Raw genomic sequence first — 15,248 nt, 5'->3', positions numbered from 1 at the left:
TATTTTCCAGAAGATGTCAGAGGAAAGAAAGAGATAGAGTTCTTGGAATTGAAGCAGGGTAACAGGTCGGTTACTGAGTATGCTGCGAAGTTCACCGAGCTGTCAAAGTACTATACTCCCTATAATGATGCTGCTGGAGAATTTTCGAAATGTGTGAAGTTTGAGAACGGGTTGCGTCCTGAGATCAAACAAGCTATTGGATATCAGAGGATCAGGGTGTTTTCTGACTTGGTTGACTGTTGCAGAATTTTTGAACAGGATCCCAAGGCTAGAGCAGAGAGCTATCAGCAGAGGTTTGATAGGAAGGGTAAGAATCAGATGGATCGTGGAAAACCGTATGTAGCTGGCAAAGGTTTTCAGAAGCAGAGTGGGATGAAGAGGCCTAGTGGGGGAGACTCTAGTGCTCCTGCTAAGTGTTATAGATGTGGTCGGGCTGGACATCGTGTTCATGAGTGTACCAGTGCTGAGATGAAGTGTTTCAAGTGTGGGAAGGGTGGTCACTTGGCTGCAGAGTGCCGATTGAAGACTGTAACTTGTTTCAACTGTGGAGAGTTGGGTCATATCAGTCCCCAGTGTCCTAAGCCGAAGAAGGAGAATCAGTCAGGAGGCAAGGTTTTTGCTCTATCAGGTTCTGAGACTTCTGCAGATGATCGTTTGATCAGAGGTACGTGTTATATTAATGGCTTTCCCCTTATAGCTATTATTGACACCGGTGCTACTCATTCTTTTATATCTGTGGATTGTGCTGTGAAGCTTAAGTTAGAGATATCTGAGATGCGTGGAAGTATGGTGATTGATACTCCTGCAAAGGGTTCAGTGACTACTACTTCGGTTTGTTTGAGTTGTCCTTTGAATATTTTTGGTAGAGATTTTGGGATAGACCTTGTGTGTCTCCCATTAGTGCAGATTGACGTTATCTTGGGTATGAACTGGTTGGTGTTTAACCGAGTTTATATCAACTGTTTTGATAAGACGGTGATATTTCCTGAGATTGAGGAAGGGCAGAGTCTGTTTCTATCAGCCAGGCAGGTGAATGAGGAAGTGGCAGATGGGGCAGAGTTGTTTATGCTGTTGGCAACTTTAGAGGCTAAAGATAAACTGGTGATTCGTGATCTAGCAGTGGTGTGTGACTTTCCTGATGTGTTTCCGGAAGAAGTGAATGAGTTACCGCCAGAGCGTGAAGCTGAGTTCTCGATTGAATTGGTACCTGGTACTAGACCGATATCGATGGCTCCTTACCGTATGTCTGCTGTTGAGTTAGCTGAATTGAAAAGTCAGTTGGAAGATTTGTTGGATAAGAAGTTTATTCGTCCAAGTGTGTCACCGTGGGGTGCACCAGTGTTGTTGGTTAAGAAGAAGGAAGGTACTATGAGGTTGTGTGTGGACTACAGGCAACTGAATAAAGTGACGATCAAGAATCGGTATCCTTTGCCGAGGATTGATGATTTGATGGATCAGTTGGTTGGTGCTAGTGTGTTCAGCAAGATAGATTTGAGATCTGGGTATCATCAGATACGTGTGAAGACTGAAGATATTCAGAAGACTGCTTTCAGAACAAGGTATGGACATTATGAGTATTCTGTAATGCCTTTTGGGGTGACTAATGCGCCTGGAGTATTCATGGAGTATATGAATAGGATTTTTCATCCGTATCTAGATCAGTTTGTGGTGGTGTTTATTGATGACATTTTGGTGTATTCGAAATCTGAAGAAGAACATGCTGAGCATTTGAGAGTGGTGTTGGAAGTTCTACGAGAAAAGAAGTTATTTGCTAAACTCTCAAAATGTGAATTTTGGTTAGAAGAGGTTAGTTTTCTTGGTCATGTGATTTCAAGAGGTGGTGTTGCTGTTGATCCTTCTAAGATAGAAGCGGTGTCTAAGTGGGAAGCTCCGAAGTCAGTTCCTGAGATAAGAAGTTTTCTTGGACTTGCAGGTTACTATAGGAAGTTTATTGAGGGATTCTCTAAGTTGGCGTTACCGTTGACAATGTTGACCAGAAAGGGGCAAGCGTTTGTTTGGGACTCAAAATGTGAAGAAGGTTTCCAAGAGTTAAAGAGAAGGTTGACTACTGCTCCTATTTTGACGTTACCGAGTTCGTCAGAACCGTTTGAAGTTTACTGTGATGCTTCATTGTTGGGTTTGGGTGGTGTGTTGATGCAGAATAAGCAGGTTATAGCTTATGCTTCGAGACAGCTGAGGGTTCATGAAAGGAACTATCCGACGCACGATTTAGAGTTGGCAGCTGTAGTGTTTGTTTTGAAGTTGTGGAGGCATTACTTGTATGGATCAAGATTTGAGGTTTTCAGTGACCATAAGAGTTTAAAGTATTTGTTTGATCAGAAAGAGCTGAATATGAGACAGAGGAGATGGTTAGAGTTTCTGAAGGATTATGATTTTGGTTTGAATTACCATCCGGGTAAAGCAAACGTTGTGGCTGACGCATTGAGTCGGAAATCATTGCATATGTCTATGTTAATGGTTAAGGAATTGGATTTAATTGAGCAGTTTAGAGACTTGAGTTTGGTGTGTGAGAGTACTCACAATAGTGTTAAATTGGGAATGTTGAAGTTAACAAGTGGTATTCTGGACGAGATCAGAGAGGGTCAGAAATCCGATATGCTTTTGGTTGATAAGTTGACGTTAGTGAATCAAGGTCAAGGTGGTGAATTCAGAGTTGATGAGAATGGTATTTTGAAATTTGGTAGTCGGGTGTGTATTCCGGATGTTACTGAACTTAAGAAGAGTATTCTGGAAGAAGGACATCGTAGTGGCTTGAGTATTCATCCTGGAGCTACGAAGATGTATCATGATTTGAAGAAGTTATTTTGGTGGCCGGGAATGAAAAGAGAAATTGCGAGTTTTGTTTATTCTTGTTTGACTTGTCAGAAGTCAAAGATTGAGCATCAGAAGCCGTCTGGGCTAATGCAACCGTTGGCTATTCCAGAGTGGAAGTGGGATAGTATCAGTATGGATTTTGTTTCTGGTTTACCAAGGACAAATAAGAATTTTGAGGCTATTTGGGTGATGGTGGACAGATTAACAAAGTCGGCTCATTTCATTCCGATCAGAATGGATTATCCGTTAGAGCGATTAGCTGAGTTGTATATTGAGAAGATTGTAAGTTTGCATGGTATTCCGTTGAGTATTGTTTCGGACAGAGATCCTAGATTTACATCGAAGTTCTGGGAAGGTTTGCAGAAGGCTTTGGGAACTAAGCTGAGATTGAGTTCTGCATATCATCCGCAGACTGATGGTCAGACTGAGAGGACGATTCAGTCATTAGAGGATCTTTTGAGAGCTTGTGTTTTGGAAAAAGGAGGTGCTTGGGATTGTTATTTGCCGTTGATTGAGTTTACCTACAACAATAGTTTTCATTCGAGTATTGGTATGGCACCGTTTGAAGCTTTGTATGGTAGGAGATGTCGGACACCTTTATGTTAGTATGAGTCCGGTGAGAGTGCGGTGGTTGGACCGGAGATCGTTCAACAAACTACGGAAAAGATTAAGATGATTCAGGATAAGATGAGAATTGCTCAGAGTCGTCAGAAGAGTTATCATGATAAGAGGAGGAATTCACTTGAGTTCCAAGAGGGAGATCATGTGTTTCTTCGTGTTACTCCGATAACTGGTGTTGGTCGAGCCTTGAAGTCGAAGAAGTTGACACCTCGATTTATTGGTCCTTATCAGATTTTGGAGAGGATAGGGGAAGTAGCCTATCGTATCGCTTTACCGCCGTCGCTTGCGAATTTGCATGACGTTTTTCATGTGTCTCAGTTGAGGAGGTACATTCATGATCCGTCGCATGTAGTCCAAGTAGATGATGTACAGGTGAGAGATAACCTGACTGTTGAAACATCACCTATGAGGATTGAGGATCGAGAGTTGAAGCAGTTGCGGGGTAAAGAGATTGCCTTGGTGAAGGTAGCTTGGGGAGGACCAGCAGGTGGCAATGTGACTTGGGAACTTGAGAGTCAGATGAAAGAGTCTTATCCGGAGTTATTCGCTTGAGGTATGTTTTCGAGGACGAAAACTCTTTTAGTGGGGGAGAGTTGTAACACCCCGATAATAATAAAATAATTATTTGAATTGAGTTAATAATTTATTTATTAATTTAATTAAATAATTGGAAATTTTATTATTATTATTATTGGATTATTATTTTGGAAAATATATAAGTGGGACTTAAGGAAATATCCCATTTGGTAAGAAAAGGTTTTACGTGAAACAGAGAACGATCGTGAAAGAAGAGGAAAAGGGCAAAGAGACAGAGCGAGGGCTGAAGGTTGAAGAAGGAAGGGCTTGAGCTTAGAGATTCGCCGGATTAACTCAGGTAAGGGGGGTTTATCGTCAATTAACGGGTATTATGGGATAATATGTCATGGGTAGTGATAAGCTGTTGATTGACCCTGATTGGGAATTGTGAATACTGAAATTTTGTTGGATGAACCGTGTTAGAAGTTGAAATTAGTCGGTAATTGAGTCTGTTGTAATTTCCCGATCGTATGGCTTTTTACGGAATCGGATTCGGAGGTCCGGAAGTCCTCCAATGGCGGAAAATGCGGAGAATTCTGCATTCTGCCTTGAGTTAGCGCAGGAACAGCTTCTGTCTTGCGTTAACCGGTTAACCCAGGGTGTTAACCGGTTAACACTGTGTTGGATTATGAATATGTGCTGTTTTGTCTGCGTTAACCGGTTAACCCAGGGTGTTAACCGGTTAACACTGTTGTAATTTCTGATGTTTGGCTGTTTGTGCTGCGTTAACCGGTTAACCCAGGGCGTTAACCGGTTAACACTGTTAAATTTTGAGACAGAAGGCGTGTTGTGCTGCGTTAACCGGTTAACCCAGGGCGTTAACCGGTTAACGCTGTTGCAGAGTGGAAAAATGTTAATTTTAATGTTGTGTGCCTATTTGAGGGTTGGCCTATGTTGGCCTATGATGTAACAGAGAGTAATTCCCGCTGTTTTGAGCAGTATAGATATTAGTGGAGTGTGCTAATATTGTGGTTGTTGTTTGGCATGATATAATATGCTTTTGTGATAAATTGTGTTGATAATGTGGAATGGTATACATGATGTTGTGAATGTGTGCATTTGTGAATAGACTATTTTATGGCTTAGAGTGTGAGCATGTGTCTATTCTTGATTATCGTTGATGTTGCATTGCTAGGTGATTAGCATGCGTATTGTGGCCTTCGGGTGGTAGCTAATTCCCATGGTGAGGAATTAGTGAGTAAATCATGTTGATTGTTGTTGTTGTTGTTTGCATGCTAGGTGATTAGCGTGCATATCATGGCCCATTTGGGGTGGTAGCTAATTCCCATGGTGAGGAATTAGTGAGTGAGTCACTATGTCTCAAATGAGTGGGACTAGTGAGCTTGGTAGCCGTGCCTGGATTTGGACGGTGAGGTTGAACTATATGTTCACAACATAGTCGGTACCGCATGCATAAGAGTCTCATTGCACAATGAATGTATGGCATATGATATGAATGGATGCATTCCAGTATCATATGTGTGTTGTGTGTTGTGTTGTTAATGTTGAATATGATTGAGATTTTTACTGTTGAATATGATGGTTGGATGGATATTGCCGTTGCTGAGTGCGTAGTCTGATTAGGGTGAATTAATGTGTTATTTACTTAGCATTACATGTTGTTCTATAATGCTTATTATATTGATTGAAGAACTCACCCTTACAACTATTTTTCAGGTAACGAGCAGTGAGTTGAGTAGAAGCTAGTGCTATGGAGTCTAGTGTCGTCCTTAGTGGGTCATGCTCTGGTAGATGTAACATCGGGAGGGGATGTTTGACTATGTTTTAATTTAGTTGTTGATCAACTTTACATGTAATGTAGTACATGCTTTGAAGGTTGATGTTTTGTATCCGCTGCGTATTATGCAACTGTTTTATTTGATAAATAAATGAGCATGACAGGATGTTTTGATAAAAGTGTGTGAAATGATTGTGTGACACCCTTCGGGGCATAATTACTCTGATTAACATGTTATTATTTTAATTAAATAATTTGGGGTATTTAGAAGGGTGTTACATTTCTCACCATGCAAATTCCAACATGTATAACTTCGATCAATTCCATGCCTCATTAGATGCAATGTCAACTGAACTGCGTCAACCCGTTTCCCATAACAACAACCCAAGCAAGGACATATCATTCTACTGGGGTCTTCGGCGTGCGCCACGGCAAACTTAACGAATTCTGATACCCCATTCTCGTACTCTCTCGACAATCGATTGGAAGACATCCATGTATTATCCATTACTAATTAGAATAAACAAAAAACAATTTCAGAAGAGAAACCAAAAATGGGATGAGACAAAACAATTTCGCTTTATTGAGTTAGTCTCTGTGCAGGGCATTCATGTCTCCATTTACTCTATCAAATAACATCCATACCTAAACTTCTTAAGTTACTAGCTACGCTATGTACGCTAAGTTACTAGAATCAAAGGTTTCTAATGTCTCTATAATGCAACCATAACCGAACCCTAACAACAGTCTTTGAATGTGATTCATAGCGATATCAAATTCAGCAATTTAAAAACCAACCGTCAATTGCCTAATAAACCCAAACTATTTAAATGACTATGAATATTGAAACTTTACAGATCGAAACAAACGTAGCATAGACAACAATAACATAAAACTGAAATGGGGTAAAGCTAAAACAAAGCAATAGTGCAAGTAATAATGTATACTAGAATAAATACACTCATAAGCTGCATCGTGTACCTTTGATTGGTAGAAGGAGGAAACGTCGTAGATCTAACAGAGGTGGAAGGAGAACGCCTTAGAAGTAGCGAAAATCGTAGCAGTGAGAACCCTAACGTGAAAAAGAACGAAAATAACAGAGAGTGAAATAACAAAACGCGCAGTATGTTATAATTTTAATGTTTACTAAAGGGGACCTTAGAGGGCGCTTGTGGAAAAAAAGCGTCCTCTAAAGGGGGCCTAAGAGGACGCTTATGAAAGCGCTCTCTAAGGCTTTCCAGAAGCGCTTTATAAACTGGAAATGCACATGGACTTATAACAGCGCTTTATTAAAAGTGCCCTCTAAGGGTAACCTTAGAGGGCGCTTTCTAAAAAGCGCCATGTATTGTTGTCCCTCTATCTCCTCCTTATTTTTTCGCTTCACCTTAGAGGGCGCTTTATTACAAAAGCGCCCTCTAAAGTGAGCTATCTATTGCTCCTTATTTTTTCGCTTCACTTTAGAGAGCGCTTTTGTAATAAAGCGCCCTCTAAGGTGCGCTGTCTATTCCAGTTTTTGGCGTAGTGCTTAACATAAGGATCAATTATAAAAATTAACTTAAAAACACTTTTGGTCCTCTTATTTGATATTTTTTTATTTTTAATCTCTCATTTTAAAAATCCGTTTTTTTTTATTAAATTTTATTTCACTTGAATTTGGTTGGTTCCCCCTCAGTGTTATATTGATGATTAGGATAAAAAAATAATTTTAATGACATGACAATAATAATTATGATGATTTACTATTTAATATTTTTTTTAAATAATCAATTAATAGATTTATTATTTAATATTTTTTACATAATTAATTAATAATTTTAATTAAATTTTTTTAGAAATTTCTTAATTAAGTTTTTTTGGAAATTAATTTATTAAAAATTTTAAAATTACTTTGAGCCACAAATCCATCTGGTTTCAGCACTAACCCAATATTCAAATTTACAAATTATATTATTAATGAGCTATATAAACACTAGTCGTATTTGTTAAAAAATCAATGTCGGACCTTAATGAGAAACAAGATCCACACTACACCGGCAATCTTTGTTTCTTTTCAATATAATTACAGTATCTCTATTTAACATTTGGTTTCAACTATCATCATGTCAACCGTTTTCTCCAACCAATAATACTTATCTTTATCGCATATGCACTCTTTACTTGCATGCCACGCACTGAAAGAACCAAAACAATCAATTATTACAACTTTATCTCTCAAGCATTTCTTAATCCAATCAATTGTCCCGTTATATTCCTCCTTCATCTCCTTTTCTTTTTCCTCATTTTTGTCACTTGCAGAAACAGAGACAACAAACTACATTTAGCAAGTTTAAATGGTTAAGAACCAAATTATTAATGTATGCCACGGTAAGGGATACAAACAATGACCTATGAGGAAACATAATTGAAAAAGAAGTAAACTTATATCCAAGTTTTCCTTGCTAATATCAACAAAATTCTTTTCCTTGTATGATTTAATATTTTTGATGGCAACTTCGTCTATTGGATCCACCAAAAAGCAATAATATAAAAATAAATAAATAAAAGTTGATCAAATTTTATAAAGTATAACATAAACTAGTTTATACTTCAAATGGAATTGGGAAACCACTTTAATGGATGTGATTGCAGGAAGAAAAACAGAAGGATATATCGAGGGCAATATTAAAATATTTGGTTATCCGAAAGTGCAACACACGTTTGTAAGAATAGCGGATATCTTGAACAAAATGACATACATTCTTTAGAAATAGTAATTCATGGATCTTTATGGTTTTCGGCATCATTAAGGCTTCCAAAGGACGTAATGAAGGTTATGCAGTGATATGTATGTAGTGTTAGAACAAAATAATGAAACATAGTATAGTATGTATGTAGTGTTGAAACATTATTGAAACATAAAACAAATAATGATAAAGAAGATTCTGCAATGATAAACATGGTGGAAGAGGAAGAAGATGTTTATATTGTGTCTCACGTCATTTTGTTCATAAACAACAATAGTGTTATAAAGCAAACTCAAGGTTGGGTCATTGAATTGATGTTTATTATTATAGTATGGGACTAAAAGCTTACATTGGTTTGGTAAAAAAACTTTAATTAGTAATTTTTTAAACATCAATTAAAATTTGTATAAAATAAATTTCTAAAAATACTTAATTAAAATTAGGCTCAAATGTATTTTTGATCCCCCTAGTTGGGACGTTTTAAACTATTTGTCCCCCTATTAGAAAACCTAATTTCCTAATCCCTTATGTTTACTTTGCTTGGGATTTTTGTGATCCTCCTCTACTTTGGCATGCGTGGCAATAATGATTAGGATAAAAAATTTACTTTTAATGATATGACATTGATGATTAGATTATTGAATTTTTAACATAATAAATAAATATTTTTAATCAATTAAGTGTTTTGATAAATTTATTAATTAATTAAAAATTTGAAAAGTAAGTTTTTTTATCTTGTGAGTATGTCATGTCACTTTCTCTATCTCATGTGTTTAATGTTACAACAATCAATGGATTTACTACACTGTAAACACTAATTCTATTTTTCAATAAACTAATGTGGAACTTCATTCGTTAATCAGTGTTTATTTCTTCCTGCAACCATATCATGTTCTTGTTAATCAATCATTTTCATCTCATTTCAACCTTATTTCAGCATCTTATTCTCTCTATCCTCCAAATCCTCTCAAAGTTCATCATTCATCAATTCAATAATGAAAGCACTATATTATCCATAAAATTATTGAGAAATCAAAACATTTTAAAGTTCATTACATTTTTTAAATACACAACATTTAGTCAATGTGTTTTAAAGTCAAAGTTGTCATGCATCATGCTTAAACATGAAGATTTTTTTAATTTTGAATTATATCACATCTTTTAGTGGTAAGGGAGAAGATATATGTATAGCCCCTAAAGGAACAGTCCTAAGGAAACAATGTCAGTATTGTTCCTAAATTACCACAAAATTAATCTCTTATTCTTATATATTGTCTGAATTTTCAACCTTTTATGTGTTAATGATAGTCTCATAAGTGTTTTTTTATTCACTTTTTTTGTGATAAATTTCTTAATGTACTATATATCTTGATTATGGTTCAACACTTTTATTTGGTGGTCTTTTTTGAAGTGAAAACAAGAAAAAGCATTTCAATTGCATTTGGGTAGGAGAGCGCAAATCCCATATCAATTTATTTGCATGTTATGTTAGAGTTTATAAAAGTCAAACATATTTGAACTAGTAATTTAGTCAATTTGATTGATATAGATATATGGGCCCATAGCCTAGAAAATTTCTTTTAACATTTTTAGTTAATTAATTTCTAAATAAAATAAATTAACTTGGTTATTAATTTATTTTAAAAAATGAAAGAATTTAATTATTTAATTCCAAGATTTAAAAAATAGTTTTAAATATAATTATTCATAAGAAAAATATGAAAATATGTTGATATGGCGCTATCATGGTTGTGCCACGTCATAAATAAGGAAGACATATGCAAAAGTAGAGAGGAACCACAAAAATCTCAAAATAAAATAAAATTGAGGGACCAGAAAGTAAGATTTTGTAATAGGGGGGCCGATAGTTTAAACATCCAAACTAGGAGGACCAAAAGTGCATTTAAGCCTTAAAGTTATTAATCAATATGTAAAAAATATTAATTGATAAATCATCCTAATCATCAATGTCATTTCATTAAAACTAATTTGTTATTCTATTTGTCAATGCCACATATGCAAAATTGAAGGGGGACCAACCGAATCCCAAGTTTTGTAAAGTTCAGGGATCAAAGAACGGGTTTTTAATATAGTGGGACTAAAAGTTAAAAAATATCAAAGTAGAGGGACTAGAAGTGCATTTAAGCCTAAAAAATTATATGTAATTGTATCTTTTTTAATAAATGAATTCAATCTTTTGGAAATCTATTGTATTTTAGGACTCACTATTCTTTTAATGGGATAATTTATATGACTGAATTAGACATGACATCAACAATGAATTTATCTTTTTGTCTGCTTGTTGTGGTTGTGGCGCGCTAGGAACAAATTGTGTCTTGCGAATAAAGTGATATCTTCCTATACTTTGAAACTCATCACAGTGAATTATACTAATGTGTTAGCTAAATGTTTTCTCAAGCATAATATGTATCATCCAATGATAAGCATCACATGAAATGCACATAAAGGTAGTAAGATGATTTTGAATATTGGTAGCCTTGATAATTCTGGAATTTCGGGTTTTAGTGGATTGATTTGAAATGCTGATGGCGTTTGGACTCATAATTTTGTGGGTAATATAGGTTATTCCAACATCCTTCATGGTGAGCTGATGACACTATGTCACGGACTGCGTATGGTTTGAGAACTTTGCATCAACGACATAATGCTAATGTGTTATTCTGACTCCAACTTTGTTATCAAGTTTATTTCAGAGTCTATTAATGCTTGACATCATTAAATGTGATTCTTAACAATATTAAAGAACTTTTCTCTAGGGAATGACGAGTTCAAATATTTCATACACTTAGGAAGGAAAATATTTGGCTGACTACCTAGCAAAATATGGAGCTGGTAATGGTGCGGCGAACCAGTCTTTTGTGGAGCCTCTTGTTGAAATCATCATTCTCCTGCTAATTGATGTTAGTGGGACATTTTTTAAAAGATAATTTCTTGCTTTATTTTTTTCTTTTTCTTTTCCCAATATACCAAAAAAAAATTTCAACCTTTTAAATTTATGTTAAAAATTCAACCTTTTATATATATATATATATATATATATATATATATATATATATATATATATATATATATATATAATATATATATATATATAGAGAGAGAGAGAGAGAGAGAGAGAGAGAGAGAGATAAATAGATAGATAGATAAATAAATATATGATTATGTTAAATAGTTTATAATAAAAAGTAAAATCAAAATAGTATGGTAAACGAATAGATTGTGTTTGCGCATTCACATATCATAATTTTAAATTTGTCACCTAGATCAAATATCGTTGGATTTGAATGAGTTGTACAAAAATATAATTGAGTTAGCTTAAAATAAGAATTTAATTGGATTCGAATTGAGTTGAGTTAAAAGGTTGAAATGCACTCATAAACACTTCTAAACACACCTAAACATAAAAATACTTTTAAAAGTTATTTATAGGGACCTATTTAGTCATTTTGGTTAAAAACAATAAGTTAGTTTTTTACCTTTTAAATTTATATCAATAAAAAAATTATTTGATAATAGTTTTTTTAACACGAGCTTTTAGTTTTTCTTACTGATTATTGATTTTTTTAAAATGTTATTTGAAATAGATTTTAAATTTATATATTTTACTTTATCATTTTTTCTTCTATACTATAAGTACACAATTGTAACTAATAACAGATATAACAAATTCTCTCTCTCTCTCTCTCTCATATCTCTCTTCTTTTTCTTATTCTTATTTTCTCTATGTAAATTCAACTTCTAATATGGTATCATAGAGCTTCTGATCTTCTGCACGTGTTTTTACGCCAATGGGTACGCCCTCTACATCTTAATCTAACACAGTAAACAATGTAGTTTCCGTTGTCGCCAATTCAACCTGCAAACAAAAAATCTCTATGAAATTGGACGATTCTAACTATCGTCCAAGGAAGCAACAAGTCGAAGGCGTTATTCAAGGAACGAAAATGGTAAAATTAGTAGTTGAGCCTCAAATTCCTGAACGACCCCTCTTTGTTTTTTATCGCGAAGTTGGTTCTAAAAACCCTAGTTATGTCGCTTGGGAGGATCAATATGCTATGTTATGAACGTGGTTGTTTTAGACCATCTTTGTTTTGCTCCTTTCAAGGTTTGTTTTGCTTCGTAACTCGTGGCAAGTATGAGAAAAATCTTGGTGTAAGCCCTAGAGACCAATACTTTTGGTACTTGTATCGAATTATTTATTAATAATAAAAGACTTTTTCTTTATTATGTTTATTTAATAAAGTCCCTAGAGTAGCTAGTCCATATAATGTATCAAGTGTAACTTAATCATGAGATCCCATTAAACAGAAGGACATTATTCTTAAAGTATTTGTAGTCGAGTTTTATTGTGAAGTGGGATAACATTAAAGCATTAAGACTATTATGTATATAGACAGATGATCACATCTCATGGATCATGGATAAAGAGTTATTAAATCTTAAACATAGGTATGAATATTATGAGTAATATTTATACTAGATTGACCCGCTATGAGAATGCTACATAGAATGTTATGTAAAGTGTCATAAGTTATTCTCATGGTGATAGTGGTGTATATCACCCTTCGACCTGAAACCACTATGGATCTAAGATGTAGAGTCGAGTGCTTTATTGTTGATCAAACATTATCCATAACTGGATGACTATAAAGACAGTTGATGGGTACTCCACAAAGCATACTAAGGGACATGAGTGAACTAGAAGGAATTTGCTCATCCAACATGATAAATGTATAAGAGCACAATATTAAACTAGACAAGGATGTCACGATCTATGCATTGTGTTCAATATAAACATAAGGGCAAAAAGGAAAATTGACTTGGTGCTAAATATAACTTTTGAATGATAAATTAAAACATTAATTCAAGTGACACATCCTAAAATTATAAAATTATAGTATTTAAGTTAAATAAAATACATCATTTAAATAAAATAAAATTATTTAATTTTTTTACTAAAAACAAATTCAAATTGTATCAATTATAAAAAAAATAGCTTAAGTATGTCCTGTTAATTAATACTTTTTAAATTTTAATCTTTTATTTTAAAAATTAGTTTTTTCCTTATTAAATTTTACATCGCTTGAATTTGGTTGGTTTCCTTTCCATTTTAAGGATAAAAAATAGTAATGTTAATGACATTACAATAATGATTAAGATAATTTATTATTTAATATTTTTTTAAATAATTAATTAATAGATTTATTATTTAATATTTTTTACATAATTAATTAATTAATAATTTTACTTAATTTCTTTTTTAGAAATTAATTAATTAAGTTTTTTTAGAAAGTCGTTTATTAAATTTTTTAAAATACTTTAAACCACAAATCCATCTCATTTAAGCATCAACCCATTATTCAAATTTCCAAATGATACTATTAATAAGCTATATAAACACTAATCACATTTGTTAAAAATCAATGTGGGACTTTAATGAGAAATAAGATCTGCACTACACCTGCGATCTTTGTTTTATTTTCAATCTAATTGCAGTATCTCCATTTAACATTTGGTTTCAACTATCATCGTCATGTCACCATTTTCTCCAACCAGTGATACTTATTTTTATCGCATATGCACTTTTTATTTGCATGTCACGCAGTGAAAGAACCAAAATAATCAATTCTTGCAACTTTATTCTCAAGCGTTTCTTAATCCAATCAATTATCCCGCTATATTCCTCCTTCATCTCCTTTTCCTTTATCTCATTTTTATAACTTGCAGAAACAAGAAACAGAGATAACAAACTACATTTACCAAGTTTAAATGTCACAATAAGGGATACCAACAAACATTTGATCTATGAAACACAGAAGCTTCTCAAAGTTGAGTGATTGTCCAATGCAGAATTAAATCCAAAACAAATCACGATAAGGAAACATAATTGAAAAAGAAGTAAACTTAGATCCAAGTCTTCCTTGCTAATATCAACAAAATTCTATTTCCTGTATGATTTAATATTTTGGATGGCAACTTCGTCTATTGGATCCACCAAAAAGCAACAATATAAAAATAAATGAATAAATAAACAATAGTTGATCAAACTTTATAAACTATAACATAAACAAACTTATACTTCAAATGGAGTTGGGAAAGATCACTTTAATGGATGTGCTCGCATGAAGAAAAACAGGAGGATATATCGAGGGCAATATTAAAATATTTGGTTATCCGAAAGTGTAACACACATTTGCAAGAATAGTGGGATATGTTGAACAAAATGACATACATTCTTTAGAAATAATAATCCATGGATCTTTAAGGTTTTTGGCATCACTAAGGCTTCCAAAGGATGTAATGAAGGTTCTGTAGTGGTATGTATGTAGTGTTAGAACAAAATAATGAAATATAGTATGGTATGCATGTAGTGTTGAAACATTATTAAAACATAGAACAAAATAATGATAAAGAAGATTCTGCAATGATAAATATGGTGGAAGAGGAAGAAGATGTTTATATTGTGTCTCACGTCATTTTGTTCATAAACAACAATAGTGTTTATAAAGCAAACTCAAGGTTGGGACATTGAATTGAAGTTTATTGTTATAGTATGGACCTAAAAGCTTACATTGGTTTGGCAAAAAAAATTCAATTAATAATTTTTTAAACATCAATTAAAATTATTAATTAAATTTTGTATAAATAAATTTCTAAAAATACTTAATTACAATTAGACATAAATGTATTTTTGATCCCTCTATTTGAATGTTTTAAACTATTTGTCCTCCTAT

Source organism: Lathyrus oleraceus, chromosome 2 (assembly GCF_024323335.1).
Source record: "Lathyrus oleraceus cultivar Zhongwan6 chromosome 2, CAAS_Psat_ZW6_1.0, whole genome shotgun sequence".
NCBI lineage: Eukaryota > Viridiplantae > Streptophyta > Magnoliopsida > Fabales > Fabaceae > Lathyrus > Lathyrus oleraceus.
This window is presented reverse-complemented; position numbering follows the sequence as displayed.